Below are 25,833 nucleotides of genomic sequence, written 5' to 3'. Positions count from 1 at the left end.
CCCCGCTGACCTCCCCAGTAGCAGAGCACCCGACCGCTCCCAGCCGCAGCAGCACCGCCAGGTGACCCCCGCTGACCCCCCAGACACACGCCGGGACGCGGCGCAAAGAAGCGCGTGACCCCCGCTGACCCCAGCCAACTGCGGGGAGAGAGAAACGGCACACAGGAGCGCGTGACCCTTGCCCACCCCAATGACAAGCTGGGCAGCAGAGAGGCCGCCTGGAGGGTTGTGGCCCCGACTGCCGCAGGGTCCACCAGCCGCATCCAGGGTGTCACAGGATGAGTGACCCCTATTGAGCCACCAACAGAGAGAGAGAGAGAGGGCCAGCTGCCCTGAATCAACTGAGCCAGCCGCAGACAGTGCCTGCCTAACCGTAAGTCTGCCCCTGGGGCAAGTCATACTGCCACCCCCATACATAGAGGAGAGGAACACATGCAAGGAGACCTGTCCCCCTGCAGTACTAACTATGGAACCTGTTAGGCTTTGCAGCCATTCCACCTCACTTGCCAGCAAGCTGTAGTGCAGCTCCACGAGCCTAGCCTGCACACTATTGTAGGAGAGAGACATTGCTGGAGCACCACTACCCACATTTCCCCCTCGCCGGTAAGGAAACTAGTAACTATAAGGGCCAATAGGCCTCCTTACCGCTCCTGAGACTGACCTAATCCTCCCGGATCAAGGGCCTTATTTTGGTTCATTCTTTCTGACAAAATCCTTCTTAGATGGACAAAACCATGTGCACTGCAGGGGGGCAGATGTAACATGTGCAGAGATAATTAGATTTGGGTGAGTTATTTTGTTTCTGTGCAGGGTAAATACTGACTGCTTTATTTTTACACTGCAATATAGATCTCACTTTGAAGTAAAACCCCACCCAAATCTAATTCTCTCTGCACATGTTACATCTGCCCCCCTGCAGTGCACATGGTTTTGTCCATCTAAGAAGGATTTTGTCAGAAAGAATGAACCAAAATAAGGCCCCTAATCAGGATTTGTCCATGTCCCAACCCAGTGACCCCTCTGCCAATAGGACCACCGTTTGGGCCCCACCGAAATCCCTGTGCACGGGTCAGGTCATTAGGGCCTGTAATTCGGGACTCTAGTTAGCAGTAACCTTAGTTTGCACGGGAGCCCAAAGCATATTGTTGAATAATATGGTAAAACATTTCCTTAAGTGTATTGTCTAATAATATGGTAAAACATTTCCTTAAGTGTATTGTCTAATAATGTGGTAAAACGTTTGCTAAAGTGTAATGTCTAACCATATAGTGAAGCCTTTCTTTCTGTGTATTATCTAAAAGTATAGTAGGACATTTCTACACTGTTGCACGTTGTCTACTTGTTGTGAAAATATTGTGAAGTAATAACTGATAGAGGTTGATGTCCGTAGTGACCGCTTTGAAAATAAAAGGTCAACCTCACCCGATAGTCGAGTGTTCTGTGTCCATTCCTGCATCCCAAGAAGACTCCCGACTGAGATCCAGAGATCGGGGAAGTACTTCCCCACCGCATTCATAAGGTAACTCCCTGCCTATTGGGTGTCTACACATGCGCCTGTATTCTGGTGTGGGGTCTTTGCCGGCAGTTAGGATACACTTAGATTTATACTGTATTATATGTAATATTAATAGTGGTGATTATATAGCGCTCCCTGTATATAACGCAGCCCCATGTCCCACCAGGCCTGCGCCTGTATTCTGGTGTGGGGTCTTTGCCGGCAGTTAAGATACACTTAGATTTATACTGTATTATATGTTATATTAATAGTGGTGATTATATAGCGCTCCCTGTATATAACGCAGCCCCATGTCCCACCAGGCCTGCGCCTGTATTCTGGTGTGGGGTCTTTGCTGGCAGTTAGGATACACTTAGATTTATACTGTATTATATGTTATATTAATAGTGGTGATTATATAGCGCTCCCTGTATATACCGCAGCCCCATGTCCCGCCAGGCCTGCGCCTGTATTCTGGTGTGGGGTCTTTGCCGGCAGTTAGGATACACTTAGATTTATACTGTATTATATGTTATATTAATAGTGGTGATTATATAGCGCTCCCTGTATATAACACAGCCCCATGTCCCGCCAGGCCTGCGCCTGTATTCTGGTGTGGGGTCTTTGCCGGCAGTTAGGATACACTTAGATTTATACTGTATTATATGTTATATTAATAGTGGTGATTATATAGCGCTCCCTGTATATACCGCAGCCCCATGTCCCGCCAGGCCTGCGCCTGTATTCTGGTGTGGGGTCTTTGCCGGCAGTTAGGATACACTTAGATTTATACTGTATTATATGTTATATTACTAGTGGTGATTATATAGCGCTCCCTGTATATAACACAGCCCCATGTCCCGCCAGGCCTGTGCCTGTATTCTGGTGTGGGGTCTTTGCCGGCAGTTAGGATACACTTAGATTTATAGATGAGTCATCTGTAATAATATCACATGTGAATCACTGGTATAACATGTCAGATACAGAATAAAGGTGTCTCTATATGGCTGATTTACTCATCTGGTCTTAGTGTTACACAGGGTTGCTGACTTTTACAATCTCCTGTCAGCATCACTTCTGGGGGCGGGGCTTGATGGAGACATCATCAGTTCCTGCCCCCAGTAATGAAAATCCCGCAATGTGCGGGTCTCCGATGAGGGGGCGGGGCTAAATACATGCGATTTTCACATTTAGCCCCTTCCGCCAAAAATCCGCTAATCGCGTCAATTTAAAGCTTCAGCCAATGCAGCCATCAGGTACATGAGGGGCGGAAGGGTGTCCGCCGGAATCCGGGGGGGGTTGCCCACCTTTCTGGGGGTACGGGAGGGGGACCTGATTTTCAGGATCCTCTTGGCTATTCCAGGAGGGTTGGCAACCCTGCTTTTACATTTATGTATATTTGGTGTGTTAGTGTATGTGTAGTGTAATATTGTGTAATGCTCTCTCCCCCATGTGAGCTGGTGTGTTAGCAGTGTGACATATAGATCAGTGTTATGTATATTAGGTGTGTTAGTGTATGTGTGATAACCACATATATGTGCATGCAGTGGGTTATGGGCATATGATGCCATACATGAAGTTATGTTATAAACATATGTTATCCCCACAGGGGACATTAAATGTGAGCTGGACATATTTATAAATAAATGCCTTCACAGAAGGCAAAAGAAGGCTTTCATAGAAGGAATAAAGACATTTATTATTACTATAATAGACTGAAACCCCTCTCAGAGGGAATTGGACTGTCCTAATAGGAAATCCCACATAGACTTTAGACACGGCCTAGCCTAATGCCCCTGATGGTAGGGGAGGAACATTTGAGCCCTAACGGACATGCCGACAGGCACATATAAATAAAGTTATTAAGCTCGCGGAGGGAGCGGGCAAAAGGGAGCACGAGGACAAGTATATAAAAAGAGACAGCCAGTAACGGTTAGAAGAAGTTCCCCTCAGGAAAGGGTTAAGTGCAGAGCTGCGCAGCCAAAAGGAGATGGACAGCGGGGCTGACAGGGCGCAGTGTCCCTGAGAAGGATGGATAACAGCAGAGCAGCGCAGCATAGCTGAAGCAGACAGCGGTGCTGGCTAGAAGTAAAAGTTATACTTACCCAGTGTAGCCGGGAGCCGGAGGAGATCTCTGCTCTGCTGAGAAGGCGGTCCTGGAGTGAGCAGCGTCATACAGGAGGCGGGCGTCATCTGGAGCAGAAGACCGGCCCAAGTGAAGCACTCCATCCACCAGGCACCAGAGGCAGAGAGTCCCGGGAAGCCGTCGGCGCTATTGAAATCGGAGGCTCAGCGGTGACGCGGCGGCTGAGGGACATCCCGGGCGGTGACTGACAGCTGGAGGCTGCCGCATCATCAAGAGGGCGGCATCCTGAGGCGGAGATCCGGAGAGCCCTGCAGCATACTAGCCGGAGAGGGGAGTGGTGAGTGGAGAGCCAGCCCCATTAGGCAGTCCAGTACCCCCCTCGGGTCAGCCTTCCGCACAATAGAAGCTCAGCCCAGTCAGCAGCCCAGTCCATCCCCAATCCCTCCTACCGCACAACACACAGAACAGTTCAGCCCACACAGGAGATAGCCAGTCCCAGATGCCAGTATATAGACAGTGATTGACAGCTGTCAGGACAGTAATTGCTAGCATGCTGTGGAAAGGAACAGTGCCTATTTAGCTAAACATGCAGTTATCACTGAACTCTCGCAGTATATAGTTCTATGGCACAGTATCAAAGAGACAATAGATAGCAAGCTCAACTTCGTAGAGAAAGATAGTGATTTTAGCGACAGCACAGAGGGATTCAGAAATCTACAGATGGTAACCAACGCACAGCTGCCTTTCCAGCAAGCACCAGCAGCTGATTAGTGATGTATATATCTATCACCAACAGTGTGATTGGCAAGCATTCATCCCTAGCATAGGGAATCTAGAACTGGAAGACAGTTACTTGACTATCTTCTGCTAGGGAAGCAGTATTTCCTAATTGCAATCTTGATACAATCTTATACACAGATTTGACTGCCAAGCAAAGTAGAAGCCATTTCGGGGACTGTGGCTACAATAGGGACTACAAGCCACAGAACAAGTGAATGAATGCTTATTAAAATAAAGCACACGCAGCCAGTTTAATGGAAAGTTAATCAAACACATTATCAGGAAGGTACAAGCCGATTATAATTCCAAGAGTCAGGGAGACAAAGAGCAGTCGGGTTGACACACCTGCCTAAGCAGCCCATCTTATTTTTCATTAGTCCTCTACTTCTCACCACTTTCCAGTAAGGAGTCAGTGATTTAACTGAACAGAATTTATCCTAATAAAACAGTCGTGGTTGACGGATTACAAATACACAGTGCGAATCCATTCACAGTGAGGAACTTTAACAACTTCAGGAAAGGACACCATTGTAAACTAAAAGCGCTTATTTTTCCTTATAATAGACAGAGACCAGTGCACACTCATTTTATTATACATTATTGCGCAATAATAATGCAAAGGTTACTATCCAAGTTATATGTGGTATTAATGTGTGTTAATTGATTTAAAACAAGTATTGACCTGTTTATTGATTTTAGCAAGTACAGGTAGGGTTGTTAACCTGTTCTCTTTAAGGAGTTGTTTCGAGCAGAAAAGCGAATAGAGGAGGACAGCAGACTACAGTTCCTGTGTAATAAAAATTGAGTTGCAATTGTAAGATTTATTGATGCATATATGCAAATTTAATGTTGTATGTTTATTGATGGTACTTGTTACACAGGAATAAATTATTAATTCAAAAAATACTAAATTATTTATCTACCACCAACTGCACATCTGCACAGGAAAAGAATACTGATCAGTACATGTGAAGGACTTCACAATTGGCGTCTGACGAACAGGATACGTTCATCAAAAGCGGAGAAAACCCAACCCAGCGTCACTCAAAATGTCTCAAGACGATAGTCAGGAAAGACAAGAAGATATGCTTGGCAACGAGGACCAAGGAGATGCAGTGGCTAGAATAAGTTCAACGGCACGTAAACCGGCAGTGATAACTATGCCCTATTACTTGGGGGCGCCATGGCTTCCCACTTATACCGGAGATAGTGGAATGACTGAAACTAATGCGTTCCGCGACTTTAGGGAACAAATTGAAACCATGTTCCAAGTATATAGATTAGATGAAAATCAACAAAAAGAGATACTATTGGCTCAACTGAGAGGATTTGCAAAAAGGGAAGTAAAGTCATGGCCAAAAAGTCAGAAAAGATCGGCAACAGACATCTTGAATAAGTTGGCAAAAGTGTTTGATGCAAAGACTTTCTCTGAATTAAAAGCACAGTTTTATTCCCGAAAGCAGCAACCAAATGAAACATTGCGGGAATACGCAGTGGAGTTGCAAGAGGCCTTACAGGACATTAAGACATGTGCTCCTAGGGAATTAATTGAGGAAGATGAAACCTTAACTAATCAATTCCTCAATGGAATCTACGACGCAAATACGAAAGGACAAGTAAAAATGTTGCATCGTCAAGAATCACCTATAAGCTTTGCAGACTTCAAGGAGTTGATGGTAAAGGTTTTAGGCGATAAACCCAAAAAGGGAACCATGAAAGCACCTGTTGAAACCGTTTTTCAGCAAGTTCAATCTGCTGCCTTTAAAGACCCCATCGAAGAAATGAAAGAGCAAATTGCTGAATTGACACAAGGCATGACTGATCTTTGTCGAGAATTGAGAACATTGAAAGAGACGCAGACATCACAGAGACCCTGGCAGATGGAGAGAGATCCCTGTTACGGAAATGATGGGAGAAATGCTTCATGGAGCTCTCGACGACTTCCTACAGATACATTCGATGAACAAGGAAGACCCATCTGCAGGCTTTGCCAAAAGAGCGGGCATTTTGAGCGAAATTGCCACAGTACGGAACATTTAAACAGAACTCCCGAGGTCCGTGACCAACCGTCGGGAGAATCTTCAGTAGAAGGTCCCACACCGCAAGAATGGATACCAAAACTCATTGGGTGTTGCCCTACCATTGAAATCAAGGTGAATGGAGTCAGCATACCAGCATTGTTGGATACCGGGTCACAAGTGACTACGATTCGATGGGATGAGTTCATTAAGCATTGGAGGAAAGAAAGTATAATAGCCACACCACCGGCCGGGTTGAATTTGTTAGCCAGCAATGGACAACGTATCGAGTGTTGCGGATACTTTGAAGCTGAGATCAAGATCGGACAAGCTCACCTCCTCAATCAAGGATGTTTAATTACGGCCGTTAAAGAACAATGGTTACCGCCCATAATTATTGGAATGAATGTCCTAAGAAATTGCCCGGAAGAGCTAATCTTGACACTGACACAAAGATCGTACAGCCAACCTCAGACTCTGAACCGAATTATGCAGCACACTATCTATGGCCAGAGAAGCCAGGTAGAGAAGAGAGTGCTGGCTACTCAGGTACAAGGAATTGTCACGTGGTTTAATGTCCGGAAGAGGTATGGCTTCATCCACAGGAATGATACAAAAAAGGATGTCTTTGTCCATCAGACGGCCATAAAGAGAAACAACCCCCAGAAATCTCTGCGCAGTGTTGGAGAGGGCGAGACGGTTGAATTTGATGTGGTAGAAGGAGAAAAGGGTGCAGAGGCAGCCAACGTGACGGGCCCTGGCGGTGTACCAGTTAAAGGAAGCCGGTTTGCTCCCAACAGACGTCAGTCCCGCAGATGGTCTTACCAGCCAAAATTAGAGGATGCTGCCGAGTCTCGTGGAGAAGGCATAAAAACAGACCAAGCAAGTGAAGGGGAGAGAGTGGAAGAAGTGTTCCCTCCGCAGAGACCCATCCAGTGCCGAAGTCCACCGCCATTATTCCACCGGCAACCTTTTGATAGGGGAAACGGAGCAGCAAATCAAGAGCTTGACACCCTCCCCGAGGAGACAGAAGTTATACAGACCTATAGGGTGAACCAACACGAGCATCGACATGAACTGGCCGAGAAAGTAGTGGAAGAAAGAGATGGAGATGATCACCAATTTCTTAAGATGGTACCCAGAAACCAACTTGAGCCATACCAGGACTGTACAGAAGAAGACGCAATACCACAAGTCCCCTATCATCCTATGCAAGACCCAGCATATCTTCAGCGCCTTAGGGAAATACTCCTCGCAGAGAGAAGAAGAGAGGCCGAGGAACGTGGCCCATTCCTCCATAAAGATGGTGTAGAGGAGATGTCCAGCAGACTCAATAGAAGTACCAGAGGGGTAAAACCCCTCAGAGACTGATCATATATGTTTTAAGTGAAGAATAGTTTATGGTCAAAATGTAGATTCTCTTAATTCTCTGTAATGTTCAAAGTGTATATGTAGTGATATTTTGATGTTTGTAATGTAAGTAGTAAATTGCATGAGGACATGCAAAGATTTCACCCCGGAAAAATGTGATAACCACATATATGTGCATGCAGTGGGTTATGGGCATATGATGCCATACATGAAGTTATGTTATAAACATATGTTATCCCCACAGGGGACATTAAATGTGAGCTGGACATATTTATAAATAAATGCCTTCACAGAAGGCAAAAGAAGGCTTTCATAGAAGGAATAAAGACATTTATTATTACTATAATAGACTGAAACCCCTCTCAGAGGGAATTGGACTGTCCTAATAGGAAATCCCACATAGACTTTAGACACGGCCTAGCCTAATGCCCCTGATGGTAGGGGAGGAACATTTGAGCCCTAACGGACATGCCGACAGGCACATATAAATAAAGTTATTAAGCTCGCGGAGGGAGCGGGCAAAAGGGAGCACGAGGACAAGTATATAAAAAGAGACAGCCAGTAACGGTTAGAAGAAGTTCCCCTCAGGAAAGGGTTAAGTGCAGAGCTGCGCAGCCAAAAGGAGATGGACAGCGGGGCTGACAGGGCGTAGTGTCCCTTAGAAGGATGGATAACAGCAGAGCAGCGCAGCATAGCTGAAGCAGACAGCGGTGCTGGCTAGAAGTAAAAGTTGCAAACAAGAGGTATACATAACTTGTAGACAGGCGCTGATATGTTCTATTTTTTAGCGTACTTCTCCGCCGTGGATATAATCAGTGTACCATGCGGAGGAAAAACACATAAATAGTGAAGTACAGCTTATGTACAACAAAATTTTAATGAACACCCTGCACCCTCTGGTAGGTTACAATCCAATCCTCCAGAAAAGTACAGATACAATTTTAAAAATTCCAAAGACAAAGTGATAAAATTTCATATGTGAGGTCCTCTGGGTGACTCAAAACAGTGGGGCAATTACCGGAGTAGGTGGAACTGAATCGCCAGTTCGTGTAGCGCATGTGAGAAAGTCCCGGGGCAGAATCACAGGTATCAGGTCCCTCTCGTCCCGGTGCCGCACTTCCTGGTCACTCCTGGGGGTCCTCTGGACTGACGCGTTTCGACTCCCGCTGGAGTCTTTTTCAAAGTCTTGAATGGGTATAGTGTGTTAGAATGTTCCTGCCAACTTATGTGCTGGCTGCAATGTATTCAACCAATCACTGCGTGGTCTCCTGTCACTTCCGGGTTCCAGCCCGGACGTGACGCATGTTGTTTACCCGGCGTCTCCATGGTTACCGGGTGATAGTCGCGATACTTCCGGACTTCAGTCCGGTAGTGACGTGTCGCCTTAGTTGCAGGTTGCCTCGGTTACTGATGCTCAGGATATGGAAGCCAAGTGTCCGTTATTTGACGTCCGGAGCCCAGATCGGAAGTGACGTAGCGTGGGGTCTCCATGGTTACCTTAGTTGTTTGTACTCGCATTGTTTGTGCCGATACGTCACTTCCGTTCTTTGCTTTGTTTATTGCGTTACCATGGCTGAAAGCAAGGGAAACAATGTCAGCCGGTGATCTTATGTATATACTTTTTCTTATTTATATAAAGTGCCAGTGCATATACCATCCTCAACATTGGATTTATAAAGTGACAGTTTAAATGCAGGGACACCAGTGTATACTCGCAATTTTTTCCAAAAACAAGTGACAGTGCTTATTACATTGTTAACAACAGTTCACGGTAGTGGTGCAGGTTATTAATGCACAAGCAGCTCCTTTTGATGACAAAGTGCCAGTGCATATTGGAGGTAATCGATAATTTAAAGTGACAGTGCTAGACAAAAGTTAAAAAGTTATGAAAAAAGTTATGAAAAACATGGTGCAGAATTATAAAAACCATTTTATTTCATAATCGGCATTGAGGCCTTTGGGTATCATAGTTCCTAATTCATATATTAGCTTCATCTCTGCTTTTGCTAGTTGGGTACCTAGGTCTCTTTGCCTCCAATGCCCTTTTATCCATTTCAGTCCGCAGAACCTTTTTATGCATGAAACATCCCTGTGGTGGCATTTGTCAAAGTGATTGGCTAAAGCATGGGTCTCCATGCCCTTTTTAATATTTCGGATGTGTTCACTGAGACGCACTTTGAACGGTCTGGCTGTTCGCCCGATATACCACATGTCACAGGTGCATTGTATACCATACACCACGTTTTTTGTGTTGCAGGTTATAAAATCTGCGATTTTAAATGGATGTGTATTTATTTCTATTTCACTGAGTCTCTGGCCTGACCCCTGGATGTGTCTACATCCTATACAAGTACCACATCTAAAAAAAACCTTCGACTTGATTGTAGTAATGGCTTTTTTGGGGGGCAGGGCACTATGAACTTGTTTTGAACTCAGATTGGGGGCTTTCCGGTATATGCATTTGGGTTTGGATGGTAATAGTGGTCCAATTACAGGGTCTTTACTACAATCAAGTCGAAGGTTTTTTTTAGATGTGGTACTTGTATAGGATGTAGACACATCCAGGGGTCAGGCCAGAGACTCAGTGAAATAGAAATAAATACACATCCATTTAAAATCGCAGATTTTATAACCTGCAACACAAAAAACGTGGTGTATGGTATACAATGCACCTGTGACATGTGGTATATCGGGCGAACAGCCAGACCGTTCAAAGTGCGTCTCAGTGAACACATCCGAAATATTAAAAAGGGCATGGAGACCCATGCTTTAGCCAATCACTTTGACAAATGCCACCACAGGGATGTTTCATGCATAAAAAGGTTCTGCGGACTGAAATGGATAAAAGGGCATTGGAGGCAAAGAGACCTAGGTACCCAACTAGCAAAAGCAGAGATGAAGCTAATATATGAATTAGGAACTATGATACCCAAAGGCCTCAATGCCGATTATGAAATAAAATGGTTTTTATAATTCTGCACCATGTTTTTCATAACTTTTTTCATAACTTTTTAACTTTTGTCTAGCACTGTCACTTTAAATTATCGATTACCTCCAATATGCACTGGCACTTTGTCATCAAAAGGAGCTGCTTGTGCATTAATAACCTGCACCACTACCGTGAACTGTTGTTAACAATGTAATAAGCACTGTCACTTGTTTTTGGAAAAAATTGCGAGTATACACTGGTGTCCCTGCATTTAAACTGACACTTTATAAATCCAATGTTGAGGATGGTATATGCACTGGCACTTTATATAAATAAGAAAAAGTATATACATAAGATCACCGGCTGACATTGTTTCCCTTGCTTTCAGCCATGGTAACGCAATAAACAAAGCAAAGAACGGAAGTGACGTATCGGCACAAACAATGCGAGTACAAACAACTAAGGTAACCATGGAGACCCCACGCTACGTCACTTCCGATCTGGGCTCCGGAAGTCAAATAACGGACACTTGGCTTCCATATCCTGAGCATCAGTAACCGAGGCAACCTGCAACTAAGGCGACACGTCACTACCGGACTGAAGTCCGGAAGTATCGCGACTATCACCCGGTAACCATGGAGACGCCGGGTAAACAACATGCGTCACGTCCGGGCTGGAACCCGGAAGTGACAGGAGACCACGCAGTGATTGGTTGAATACATTGCAGCCAGCACATAAGACGGCAGGAACATTCTAACACACTATACCCATTCGAGACTTTGAAAAAGACTCCAGCGGGAGTCGAAACGCGTCAGTCCAGAGGACCCCCAGGAGTGACCAGGAAGTGCGGCACCGGGACGAGAGGGACCTGATACCTGTGATTCTGCCCCGGGACTTTCTCACATGCGCTACACGAACTGGCGATTCAGTTCCACCTACTCCAGTAATTGCCCCACTGTTTTGAGTCACCCAGAGGACCTCACATATGAAATTTTATCACTTTGTCTTTGGAATTTTTAAAATTGTATCTGTACTTTTCTGGAGGATTGGATTGTAACCTACCAGAGGGTGCAGGGTGTTCATTAAAATGTTGTTGTACATAAGCTGTACTTCACTATTTATGTGTTTTTCCTCCGCATGGTACACTGATTATATCCACGGCGGAGAAGTACGCTAAAAAATAGAACATATCAGCGCCTGTCTACAAGTTATGTATACCTCTTGTTTGCATTCTTCTGTTTGAGGGAAAAGGAAAACCCTCCATTATATAACTTGATAGGCTGCTGTGCGCACGGGTGGGGAGCACTTACCCATTGTACACAGAAGTAAAAGTTATACTTACCCAGTGTAGCCGGGAGCCGGAGGAGATCTCTGCTCTGCTGAGAAGGCGGTCCTGGAGTGAGCAGCGTCATACAGGAGGCGGGCGTCATCTGGAGCAGAAGACCGGCCCAAGTGAAGCACTCCATCCACCAGGCACCAGAGGCAGAGAGTCCCGGGAAGCCGTCAGCGCTATTGAAATCGGAGGCTCAGCGGTGACGCGGCGGCTGAGGGACATCCCGGGCGGTGACTGACAGCTGGAGGCTGCCGCATCATCAAGAGGGCGGCATCCTGAGGCAGAGATCCGGAGAGCCCTGCAGCATACTAGCCGGAGAGGGGAGTGGTGAGTGGAGAGCCAGCCCCATTAGGCAGTCCAGTACCCCCCTCGGGTCAGCCTTCCGCACAATAGAAGCTCAGCCCAGTCAGCAGCCCAGTCCATCCCCAATCCCTCCTACCGCACAACACACAGAACAGTTCAGCCCACACAGGAGATAGCCAGTCCCAGATGCCAGTATATAGACAGTGATTGACAGCTGTCAGGACAGTAATTGCTAGCATGCTGTGGAAAGGAACAGTGCCTATTTAGCTAAACATGCCGTTATCACTGAAATCTCGCAGTATATAGTTCTATGGCACAGTATCAAAGAGACAATAGATAGCAAGCTCAACTTCGTAGAGAAAGATAGTGATTTTAGCGACAGCACAGAGGGATTCAGAAATCTACAGATGGTAACCAACGCACAGCTGCCTTTCCAGCAAGCACCAGCAGCTGATTAGTGATGTATATATCTATCACCAACAGTGTGATTGGCAAGCATTCATCCCTAGCATAGGGAATCTAGAACTGGAAGACAGTTACTTGACTATCTTTTGCTAGGGAAGCAGTATTTCCTAATTGCAATCTTGATACAATCTTATACACAGATTTGACTGCCAAGCAAAGTAGAAGCCATTTCGGGGACTGTGGCTACAATAGGGACTACAAGCCACAGAACAAGTGAATGAATGCTTATTAAAATAAAGCACACGCAGCCAGTTTAATGGAAAGTTAATCAAACACATTATCAGGAAGGTACAAGCCGATTATAATTCCAAGAGTCAGGGAGACAAAGAGCAGTCGGGTTGACACACCTGCCTAAGCAGCCCATCTTATTTTTCATTAGTCCTCTACTTCTCACCACTTTCCAGTAAGGAGTCAGTGATTTAACTGAACAGAATTTATCCTAATAAAACAGTCGTGGTTGACGGATTACAAATACACAGTGCGAATCCATTCACAGTGAGGAACTTTAACAACTTCAGGAAAGGACACCATTGTAAACTAAAAGCGCTTATTTTTCCTTATAATAGACAGAGACCAGTGCACACTCATTTTATTATACATTATTGCGCAATAATAATGCAAAGGTTACTATCCAAGTTATATGTGGTATTAATGTGTGTTAATTGATTTAAAACAAGTATTGACCTGTTTATTGATTTTAGCAAGTACAGGTAGGGTTGTTAACCTGTTCTCTTTAAGGAGTTGTTTCGAGCAGAAAAGCGAATAGAGGAGGACAGCAGACTACAGTTCCTGTGTAATAAAAATTGAGTTGCAATTGTAAGATTTATTGATGCATATATGCAAATTTAATGTTGTATGTTTATTGATGGTATTTGTTACGCAGGAATAAATTATTAATTCAAAAAATACTAAATTATTTATCTACCACCAACTGCACATCTGCACAGGAAAAGAATACTGATCAGTACATGTGAAGGACTTCACATATGTGTAGTGTAATATTGTGTAATGCTGACATACACATCAGTGTTATGTATATTTGGTGTGTTAGTGTATGTGTAGTGTAATATTGTGTAATGCTGACATACACATCAGTGTTATGTATATTAGGTGTGTTATTGTATGATTAGTGTAATATTGTGTAGAGAAAAGCGGTTCGGATTCCGAACATCGCCGGCCCGCGAGCCGCGCTCACGAGTTTCCGGATTTTTTCAGAAACCCGAGCGCAGCTGAATGCTGAAATCTGGCGTTGGATACTCGCAAGACGCCGAGTCTATAAAAGCTCGGCATCCCGGGAATTCAGCACCATTTCACACTCACGCTTCCAGCTCTGCTCATGGCCGTCGGGTCTAGTAGGTGTGCTGCGTGCAGGAGCCTGAGGTGAACTTGAACTTGAATCATCAAACACCTGTCACATCAATCATCAGTGTCCAGAGGGGTGTTGTGCAGTGCACAAGGCAGGCGACAGGGGGGGTCAAGGGGGACAAGTGTGACGGGCCCCAGCAATCTCAAGGGCCCCAGAGCTTCCATGCCCCATTACAACCGCTGGCCTGTCAGTGACCCTTGCGGCCAGGCCGTCTACTGTGCACCATCTGTGTGTGGCTGAGTCTGACTGACACTGTGTGCCTCTGCTGTCTACTGTGTCTGCGCCCTGCCGTTCGGTGCTCAGAGCCATCTACTCTGTGTGTGCACATGGCCTGTGGCCGCAGGTGCACAGCCATACCCGCTGCTGGCACTGTAGCCTCAGTCTCTGGCTCCTGTACTTTATAGCACTTGCGCGGGTCGTCCGTTCCGTGCCTGCTTGTAGTGCTCGGCGTTCTTTTGTGAAGTGACAGGCCAGCAGAAGGCAGTAGCCAGGAGCCAGGCCAACAGGACTGAGAACGAGAGAAGTCCCAGGATCTGGAGCAGCGAAAGGTTAAATGAGGCTTGTACAGAAGAGGGTTGTGTGGATTTCGGATTAGGTGGGGGCCCCAGAAATATAATTGTACAGGGCCCCAAGATTTCTGTTGCCAGCCCTGGCAGTTTACAAGAAGGGAAAAGGGGAAATTGGGAGGTTGGAGTATAACCGCACTGGTGTGTATGTGGGATAGGTAATGGATAGAAACTGTAAGGACTGACTAGGACCTTGATTGACAAGGTATATAAGTTTTAGTGCACTGTTGGTACTCTGACCAATTAGTGCCTGATTATAGGACAGTCAGTGGTGCACCCCAGAGTTACCCCAGCCCTGGCAGTGCAGAGGGGTTTGTGTGCTGGGTTATATATATTAATATTATATATATAATTAAATATACTTAATTACATTGTAATTGTACTGGTCATGTGTTAGGCAGGCTGTCAGTCAGTGTAGTGGGGTACAGTAGTACACAGGAAGGCTGTCGGTCAGTGTAGTGGGGTACAGTAGTACACAGGCAGGCTGTCGGTCAGTGTAGTGGGGTACAGTAGTACACAGCCAGGCTGTCGGTCAGTGTAGTGGGGTACAGTAGTACACAGGCAGGCTGTCGGTCAGTGTAGTGGGGTACAGTAGTACACAGGCAGGCTGTCGGTCAGTGTAGTGGGGTACAGTAGTACACAGGCAGGCTGTCGGTCAGTGTAGTGGGGTACAGTAGTACACAGGCAGGCTGTCGGTCAGTGTAGTGGGGTACAGTAGTACACAGGAAGGCTGTCAGTCAGTGTAGTGGGTACAGTAGTACACAGGCAGGCTGTCGGTCAGTGTAGTGGGGTACAGTAGTACACAGGCAGGCTGTCGGTCAGTGTAGCGGGGTTCAGTAGTACACAGGCAGGCTGTCGGTCAGTGTAGTGGGGTACAGTAGTACACAGGCTGTCGGTCAGTGTAGTGGGGTACAGTAGTACACAGGCAGGCTGTCGGTCAGTGTAGTGGGGTACAGTAGTACACAGGCAGGCTGTCGGTCAGTGTAGCGGGGTACAGTAGTACACAGGCAGGCTGTCGGTCAGTGTAGCGGGGTACAGTAGTACACAGGCAGGCTGTCGGTCAGTGTAGCGGGGTAGAGTAGTACACAGGCAGGCTGTCGGTCAGTGTAGCGGGGTACAGCAGTACACAGCCAGGCTGTCGGTCAGTGTAGTGGGGTACAGCAGTACACAGACAGGCTGTCGGTCAGTGTAGTGGGGTACAGTAGTACACAGGCAGGCTGTCGGTCAGTGTAGTGGGGTACAGTAGTACACAGACAGGCTGTCGGTCAGTGTAGCGGGGTACAGTAGTACACAGGCAGGCTGTCGGTCAGTGTAGCGGGGTACAGTAGTACACAGGCAGGCTGTCGGTCAGTGTAGCGGGGTAGAGTAGTACACAGGCAGGCTGTCGGTCAGTGTAGCGGGGTACAGCAGTACACAGCCAGGCTGTCGGTCAGTGTAGTGGGGTACAGTAGTACACAGGCAGGCTGTCGGTCAGTGTAGTGGGGTACAGTAGTACACAGGCAGGCTGTCGGTCAGTGTAGTGGGGTACAGTAGTACACAGGCAGGCTGTCGGTCAGTGTAGCGGGGTTCAGTAGTACACAGGCAGGCTGTCGGTCAGTGTAGTGGGGTACAGTAGGTACACAGGCAGGCTGCCGGTCAGTGTAGTGGGGTACAGTAGTACACAGGCAGGCTGTCGGTCAGTGTAGTGGGGTACAGTAGTAAACAGGCAGGCTGTCGGTCAGTGCAGTGGGGTACAGTAGTACACAGGCAGGCTGTCGGTCAGTGTAGTGGGGTACAGTAGTACACAGCCAGGCTGTCGGTCAGTGTAGTGGGGTACAGTAGTACACAGGCAGGCTGTCGGTCAGTGTAGCGGGGTTCAGTAGTACACAGGCAGGCTGTCGGTCAGTGTAGCGGGGTTCAGTAGTACACAGGCAGGCTGCCGGTCAGTGTAGCGGGGTACAGTAGTACACAGGCAGGCTGACAGTCAGTGTAGTGGGTACAGTAGTACACAGGCAGGCTGTCAGTCAGTGTAGTGGGTACAGTAGTACACAGGCAGGCTGTCAGTCACTGTAGTGGGGTACAATAGTACACAGGCAGGCTGTCAGTCAGTGTAGTGGGGTACAGTAGTACACAGGCAGGCTGTCGGTCAGTGTAGTGGGGTACAGTAGTACACAGGCAGGCTGTCGGTCAGTGTAGGGGGGTACAGTAGTACACAGGCAGGCTGTCGGTCAGTGTAGCGGGGTACAGTAGTACACAGGCAGGCTGTCGGTCAGTGTAGTGGGGTACAGTAGTACACAGGCAGGCTGTCGGTCAGTGTAGTGGGGTACAGTAGTACACAGGCAGGCTGTCGGTCAGTGTAGTGGGGTACAGCAGTACACAGCCAGGCTGTCGGTCAGTGTAGTGGGGTACAGCAGTACACAGCCAGGCTGTCGGTCAGTGTAGTGGGGTACAGCAGTACACAGGCAGGCTGTCAGTCAGTGTAGTGGGGTACAGTAGTACACAGCCAGGCTGTCGGTCAGTGTAGTGGGGTACAGTAGTACACAGGCAGGCTGTCAGTCAGTGTATTGGGGCACAGTAGTACACAGGCAAGCTGTCAGTCAGTGTAGTGGGGTACAGTAGTACACAGGCAGGCTGTCAGTCAGTGTAGTGGGGTACAGTAGTACACAGGCAGGCTGTCGGTCAGTATAGTGGGTTACAGTAGTACACAGGCAGGCTGTCAGTCAGTATAGTGGGTTACAGTAGTACACAGGCAGGCTGTCGGTCAGTATAGTGGGGTACAGTAGTACACAGGCAGGCTGTCGGTCAGTGTAGTGGGGTACAGTAGTACACAGGCAGGCTGTCGGTCACTATAGTGGGTTACAGTAGTACACAGGCAGGCTGTCGGTCAGTATAGTGGGGTACAGTAGTACACAGGCAGGCTGTCAGTCAGTGTATTGGGGTACAGTAGTACACAGGCAGACTGTCAGTCACTGTAGTGGGGTACAGTAGTACACAGGCAGGCTGTCGGTCAGTATAGTGGGTTACAGTAGTACACAGGCAGGCTGTCGGTCAGTATAGTGGGGTACAGTAGTACACCGGCAGGCTGTCAGTCAGTGTAGTGGGGTACACAGGCTGATATCAGTGCCAGCAGGGCCCCGGCCATACACACTGGGCAATCCCAATATCCGTTGCAGCGGGGAACGGCTGTACACACCATGCAATCTCGTTATCAGTGGCAGTGCACTTGCCGATGCCAGGAGGAGCGGAGGCCATGCAGCATGGCCGTCCTTAACCCCTTGAGTGGTGGGTTTCCTGGGGCACAACAAACCTACACATGCAGGTTTGACCTGCCCCAGCAAAACCCACCACATGAAGTTGTAGGCCCCCCCCCCCCCCTCACCACCTTCCATGCCGCCGATGCGCTGTCCCCCCGCCTTTGCCGGCGCCTGTCACATTTAGCAGTGACGGCGGCAGGCTGGGGGATGTTCGCGGCGGTTTGGGAGGACTCGGGTGCCTGAGCGCTCCAGAGTCCCCCCGAGCCTGGCCGACCATACCCGAGCCTGCCGCCGACGTCACTGTAAAATGAGTGATGGGCTGACGGGCTGGCTGGTGGGCGGGCGGGTCAGGGAAGCTCCGGCGCAGCAATCGCCGGAGCAAAGGTACTGGGGGGACTGGAGGTTTTTACGGGGGGTGTGTTGTAGAGGTGCTGCACCAGTGTTGCACACCTGGACACCACTGGCGCGCACCTATTGTATAATAGTGGTATGCCCGGAGATTTTCCGGGACAGCCCGCTGCGGCAGCGCAGCTGAGCCCGAGAAATCTCCGGGCATACCACTTAAGTGGTTAATGATTATCACCCTGTACTGTACATGCAGAGAGGACACGGGGTCATTAATACCAGCAGGAGCGCGCATCTGCTGACGGCAGCAGCATACACGTGTCACCCCACAGCTGCGGAACTACATATCCCAGCATGTCAGTGACTGGAAATCATTGGAAACATGCAAATCACAGCATACAGACTTTGCCACACAAACTGTAGGGACAACAGGGGTTAACTAACATTGCTGCCAGCTACTAGCTTCAGAGTCTCACCTGATTGGATGGCCAGGAACAGGAATCCCTGGTTGTAGAATGTTGCACTGGATAGCCAGAGGGGATAAAAGTCTCCTACCCAGGGTGGGAAACTGAGAGAGGCATCGTAGGGATGTCCATTGGTGCAGTCACCATCGATGGTTGCCATCGATGGTGATACTGCAACAAGCCATCGATAGTAATAAACTATGTGAAGGATTACCATCAATAGTTTTACCCATCGATAGTCATCAATTTTCTTTGACTGACTGGCCCATGGGCCAATCAAAATGTGGGGGCGAGGCTTCATGGGTGTCATGGGCGAAGCTATCCTCCATGTCCCGGCACTTTGAAAAAAAAAAAAAAAAAAAGCAAAACATTGCTTTTGCTGTGCCATTGATGAGGGAAACCATCTGGTTCTTCCCCATCGACGGCAAATGTATTCAATATCGGCCACAAACCATCCAAGATTTTGAAACCTTGATGTTCAGTGGCCATCCCTAAGGCAGTGAGGAGAGCTAGAGTGACGTGCAGAGCCAGTGAAGAGATCCAGCTAATACGATAAAGGGGGGGGGGGAGTGAAATAAATCACTCAGTAGCGCTGGCTAATTATACCGGAGGGATCTGTGACAATATCCTAATGATATATTATATTTCAAGTGTGGCTGCTGCCACCTTATCAGAGAGATTGTGTTTCTCTGTATAGCCAAACAAACAAAAAATGTGTGAAGATACTAAATCCCCACTAGATGGCGCTGCCACACTTTCACAATAAAACTCTGTTTAAAGATATATGCTGTTTTTTTGAACAATTTTAGTTTAATAAAAAACCATGGTATAAAAAATCAATAAATGCGCATTTTTACATATAATAGATTACACTCAAATATGACGTACTAGACATACAACATAAAACATATATAATAGCTTAAACACGAGCTGGCTATGAGGCTTAGGCTGCATGTATATTCCCTTATGAGACAATAAAACTATTGAGCAAATAATTACCAGTCCACATGGATGCTTTCACTAGGCATGGATACCAGTGTCCTATATCCGAGCAAGGACCAATTTGTACTCCCACAGTGGATGTCCACTCCCTTGGTGATAGGGATATAGGATATAGATAACTCCAAAGAGAAAATACCTCCTAAAAATGGCCGCCGATGTATTTCCAATGATGATCACTGAGTCACACAGAAAATATGGTCCTAAGTGCAGAGGTCGCTGGCTTTAATAAAGATGGCCGCAATTACATCGATGCCGGCGAATGGAAGGGAGGCCTGATAAATAATAAGGCTTGAGAGAGAGAAAAAACATGGCCGTCGCGATACATGATGGAGAGCGAGGCCTGGCCCGCAGAGAGCGGAGATAAAAGCAGAAAGCCCGGCATATAATAAGGCTAGAGTGAAAAAACATGGCCGCCGTGAGATGTGATTGGGAGTGAGGCTTGGCCCGCAAACTACGGGAGTATAAGCAGAAAAATGGCCGCCATGGTTTGTGACTGAGAAAGAGGCTTGGTCCGCAGATTGCGGAAGTAAAAATAAAAAATGGCCGCCGCAATAAGAGATCTGAAAACGAGGTGTGACCCGCAAAATGCGGAAGTCGCGGAAGCCCGCGAAATCACATAGTATATAAACTGGCAGGCATGGAGACATGGCATCCAGCTGAGGAAGCCGCTGAACGTACCACAGGCGGAGAAACGCTGGAGCCTGCTCTAGCCAGTTCATTGCCAGCCACCACTGTTATTTTGGATTACAAATATCCCAATTGGGATTTGGACACTCACGCTAAACGGAACCAGTACCTGGAGCTTTATCCCTATCACCAAGGGAGTGGACATCCATTGTGGGAGTACAAATTGGTCCTTGCTCGGATATAGGACACTGGTATCCATGCCTAGTGAAAGCATCCATGTGGACTGGTAATTATTTGCTCAATAGTTTTATTGTCTCATAAGGGAATATACATGCAGCCTAAGCCTCATAGCCAGCTCGTGTTTAAGCTATTATATATGTTTTATGTTGTATGTCTAGTACGTCATATTTGAGTGTAATCTATTATATGTAAAAATGCGCATTTATTGATTTTTTATACCATGGTTTTTTATTAAACTAAAATTGTTCAAAAAAACAGCATATATCTTTAAACAGAGTTTTATTGTGAAAGTGTGGCAGCGCCATCTAGTGGGGATTTAGTATCTTCACACATTTTTTGTTTGTTCAGCTAATACGATGTCCGAACACACGGAGATGAGCCGGAGGAAACAGCTATGTTCCGGTAACACGGAAGATATGGAGAGGAACCAGTGTGACGCCAGGTGATTTAATAAGCACTGTGCACTTATAAACTGTCTAAAAAGAGAAGAGAGGATGAGGCTATGTATTAGATAGAATTTTATGCACTCGATTGGGGTAGTCTGAACTTCCAATCCAGTTCTGGTTTTATGATTGATTGGCAGTACAGGTATGAATAGCCTCCCGCACCTACACCCCTTACACCTTGTAAAAGGGCTACTGTGGAAACCCTGAAACGCGTCGGAGAGAGGAGGGGCACACAGCAGGTGGTGAGACCTATTACTATCTCCAACTAGTAACCCTCTTTTCCCTGGTCCGGAAACAGGGAGAGAGTTCTTTTTTGGTCTCTTCCATTTCTGTGTGAATGCTTTTTCATTTTTTTGTTTTATTGTATGTTTTATTACTATTATTATGTTTACTGGATTAAACTAGATTTTTTGCTGAATATCCCATGATTGGAGATTTTCATTGTTGGGAGGAAACACGATTGGACAGCACAAAGAAACCTTTTGGCGAAAATAGGGTCTCATTTTGAGGTGAGTGTCGGTTCAATAAGATTCCTGTCTATCTATATGGATGTGTGGACATATTGGGTCGGGGGACCTAAAGGAGCAGGTCAAGACTTAAACATAAGGTCAGTATCGGTTATTGGGTGCAACACACAGCATTTGTGGATATCGGAATAAAGAGAGAAGGGGCGGTACGCTGAAAAAGATAAGATACCCTTATGTACATATAGGGACCTTGTCTAAGGTCAGTAAGGATTTCAAGGATTCCCATAGGAAATCAGAATGTTCCTGGGGAACCTCTTTAATCATCACATCTATTGAGGAGACGCTAGATTCTGTTACCTGGTGTACATGTTCTTGAGGATAGCACTGAAGTGTATCTCCATTTTTTTACATTCATCGGCAGTCAGCGCCAAGTGTGTGGTAAAGTATACAGACATCCTCCGTACGTCCTGCCCCTGCCTTCAGCTCAGCAACCACCATTGCCTCTACACACTCCTGCCCACGACCCAGCCAATACCGATGTTCCCGCAGATCCGGGCATTCCCAAGAGAACGCTGGGCTATCAACATGCAAATCGCCCTGTGACGCTGGTGGGTGGGCGGGCAGCTGACATCACCGGAGGGGTGCGCATATACCTTAGTGACCCGAGAGTCACTTCGATATTTCTTCTCATCAATGTTTACTAGAGGAAAGCAGATAGCGGAATGCACAGATACCACAACTGGGATGAACAAGCCGGATCTCAATTTTGATTTCACGACCAATGAGATAATATTGAGGCTCAGTAAAATCAAAACAAACAAATCACCAGGGCCAGATGGGATCCATCCAAGGGTACTAATGGAATTAAGAGAGGAACTAGCGACCCCTCTATATTGCATTTTTGATCATTCACTATCATCAGGTAAGGTACCAAAAGACTAGAAAATAGCAGAGGTAGTGCCAATATTCAAAAAAGGAAAAAAAAAGGGATGACCCAGCTAATTACAGACCGGTGAGCTTAACATCAATAGTGGGTAAAATATTTGAAGGGATTTTAAGGGATGATATCCTGGATTATATAGACCTTCATAGTTTACTTAGTAGTAACCAACATGGGTTCGTGAAAAATCGTTCACGCCAGACAAATTTACTAGGCTTCTATGAGGATGTCAGCAAAAACCTTGATAATGGAAACGCAGTAGATGTGGTCTTTCTAGATTTTGCAAAAGCTTTTGACACAGTACCACACAAGAGGTTGATAAATAAAATGGAGGACCTGGGATTAGGGTATAATATCTGTAGATGGGTAGGGAACTGGCTGTGTAATAGAGAACAAAGAGTGGTTGTGAACAGTGCCGTATCAAATATGATACCGGTACTAAGTGGAGTGCCACAGGGTTCGGTACTAGGGCCCATCTTATTTAACACATACAGTGGTACTTATGTATTATCTGGACTCCAATGTTAAATGCACCCCATTTTTTCATACCCCTACTATCCAACTACGCATGGAGTTGATTTTATATAGTGTGGCGAGCGCAGCGAGCCACCGTGCCCGAAGCGTGGCGAGGGGACGCGGTCTCATAAGAAAAACGGGAGTCCAGATATTACATAAGTACCCATACAGTATATATTAACGATATTGGGATGGGGTTACTCAGCAATGTATCCATCTTTGCTGATGACACAAAATTGAGTAGAGTTATTAAATCAACAGAGGACGTCATCGCACTTCAATATGATCTTAACAATCTAGATGAGTGGGCTAAAAAGTGGAAGATGAGGTTCAATGTGGACAAATGCAAGGTCATGCACCTTGGGAGACATAACCAGTGTGCTAGTTATAACCTAAGCGGGGATGAATTGGGTATTTCAGTACTTGAAAAGGATCTAGGAGTCCAAATTGATAACAAACTGGGGTGTAGTGCTCAATGTCACATAGCAACAAAAAAGGCCAACAGAATTCTAGCATGCATTAAAAGGGGCATGGATACTAGGGACTCAAAAGTAATTATGCCACTGTACAAGGCATTGGTTAGACCTCACCTTGAATATGGAGTACAGTTCTGGGCCCACACTATAAAAAGGACATCATAGAATTGGAAAAAACCCAAAGAAGAGCAACAAAGCTTATTAGGGGAATGGAGAATTTAAACTACGACGAGAGATTGAGCAGTTTGGGACTATTTACACTAGAGAAGAGACGTTTAAGGGGGGACATGCTCAACATTAACAAATATATCAGGGGCCAATATAAGGAACTGTCAAGCACCCTTTTTACTGCAAGAAAGAAACTAGGACACAAGGGCACAGGTTTAGATTAGAAGAAAGAAGATTTCGTTCCCTCAAAAGAAAATTTTTATTTACGGTCAGAGCAGTCAAACTGTGGAACTCTCTTCCGGGAGAAGTGGTGTCGGCAGACACAATAAATACATTTAAAATAAGGTTGGACAAACATTTATTGGTTAAACACATCCAAGGTTACAAATAAGAATCATATTCTGTCTTTAAAATGAATCATATTCTGTCTTTAACAAGGGATACGCTATTAAATACTAGGTTGAACTCGATGGATGCAAGTCTTTATTCAGCCTTATCTACTATGTTACTATGTTATATGTGTGCAACCAGTGCCAGATTAAGCCTTCGGCGGCCCGGGGCACTTTAGACAGGGGTCCCCCTTGCACTTGTCATTACTGGCAGCAAACTGCACAGGAGAATATTACACTGTCAAAACACAAAGTAAAGGCAGCATAAACATGGTCAATGGGTAAATGAAGGGGATATATACACACACACACACACACACACACACACACACACACACACATATATACACATAAATGCATACCACATGAAAAGCCTGTGTTTGTCAAAAACCCTTCCATGACTAGGCTGCTGCTGCTGTTCTCCATGGGCCTGAGAAGCATGTGATGAGCTCCACCAATCAGAGCTCAGCAAAAACATCTCAGCCTCTGCCCTCTGGTGCAAAGTGTCATGGGACTTAGTCAACTCCCAGTAATGCATTTGTGCAGTCAGTGTGCCTTGGCTCTCGATGCTCAGCACCATTAATCATTGTCACATTGGCAGATAGGTGAATCTGCAGCACTACCCCACTCCCATGCACAAAACCTTTAGCTAAAAAATAAACAAATAAATAATTATTATTTTTTTAAAAATACATGCCAACCACAGGGGGCCCCTAGATAGAGGGGGGCCAGGGGCACTGACCCCTTGTGCTCCCATTATAATCCGGCCCTGGCTCTAATACTCACTAGGTTGTAGCCAGAGGACGAGCTGTCCAGACATGTCATTGTGTCACATAGAGGACAGAACGTCCAGACATGTCATTGTGTTACATAGAGGACGGAACATCCAGACATGTCATTGTGTCACATAGAGGACAGAACGTCCAGACATGTCATTGTGTCACATAGAGGACGGAACGTCCAGACATGTCATTGTGTCACATAGAGGACAGAACGTCCAGACATGTCATTGTGTCACATAGAGGACGGAACGTCCAGACATGTCATTGTGTCACATAGAGGACAGAACGTCCAGACATGTCATTGTGTCACATAGAGGACAGAACGTCCAGACATGTCATTGTGTCACATAGAGGACAGAACGTCCAGACATGTCATTGTGTCACATAGAGGACAGAACGTCCAGACATGTCATTGTGTCACATAGAGGACGGAACGTCCAGACATGTCATTGTGTCACATAGAGGACAGAACGTCCAGACATGTCATTGTGTCACATAGAGGACAGAACGTCCAGACATGTCATTGTGTCACATAGAGGACAGAACGCCCAGACATGTCATTGTGTCACATAGAGGACGGAACGTCCAGACATGTCATTGTGTCACATAGAGGACGGAACGTCCAGACATGTCATTGTGTCACATAGAGGACGGAACGTCCAGACATGTCATTGTGTCACATAGAGGACAGAACGTCCAGACATGTCATTGTGTTACATAGAGGACAGAACGTCCAGACATGTCATTGTGTCACATAGAGGACAGAACGTCCAGACATGTCATTGTGTCACATAGAGGACAGAACGCCCAGACATGTCATTGTGTCACATAGAGGACAGAACGTCCAGACATGTCATTGTGTCACATAGAGGACAGAACGCCCAGACATGTCATTGTGTTACATAGAGGACAGAACGCCCAGACATGTCATTGTGTCACATAGAGGACAGAACGCCCAGACATGTCATTGTGTCACATAGAGGACAGAACGCCCAGACATGTCATTGTGTCACATAGAGGACGGAA

Source organism: Crinia signifera, chromosome 2, assembly GCF_055691185.1.
Source record: "Crinia signifera chromosome 2, ASM5569118v1, whole genome shotgun sequence".
NCBI lineage: Eukaryota > Metazoa > Chordata > Amphibia > Anura > Myobatrachidae > Crinia > Crinia signifera.
The sequence above is the reverse complement of the archived record's forward strand: the minus strand, read 5'-3'. Positions refer to the sequence as shown.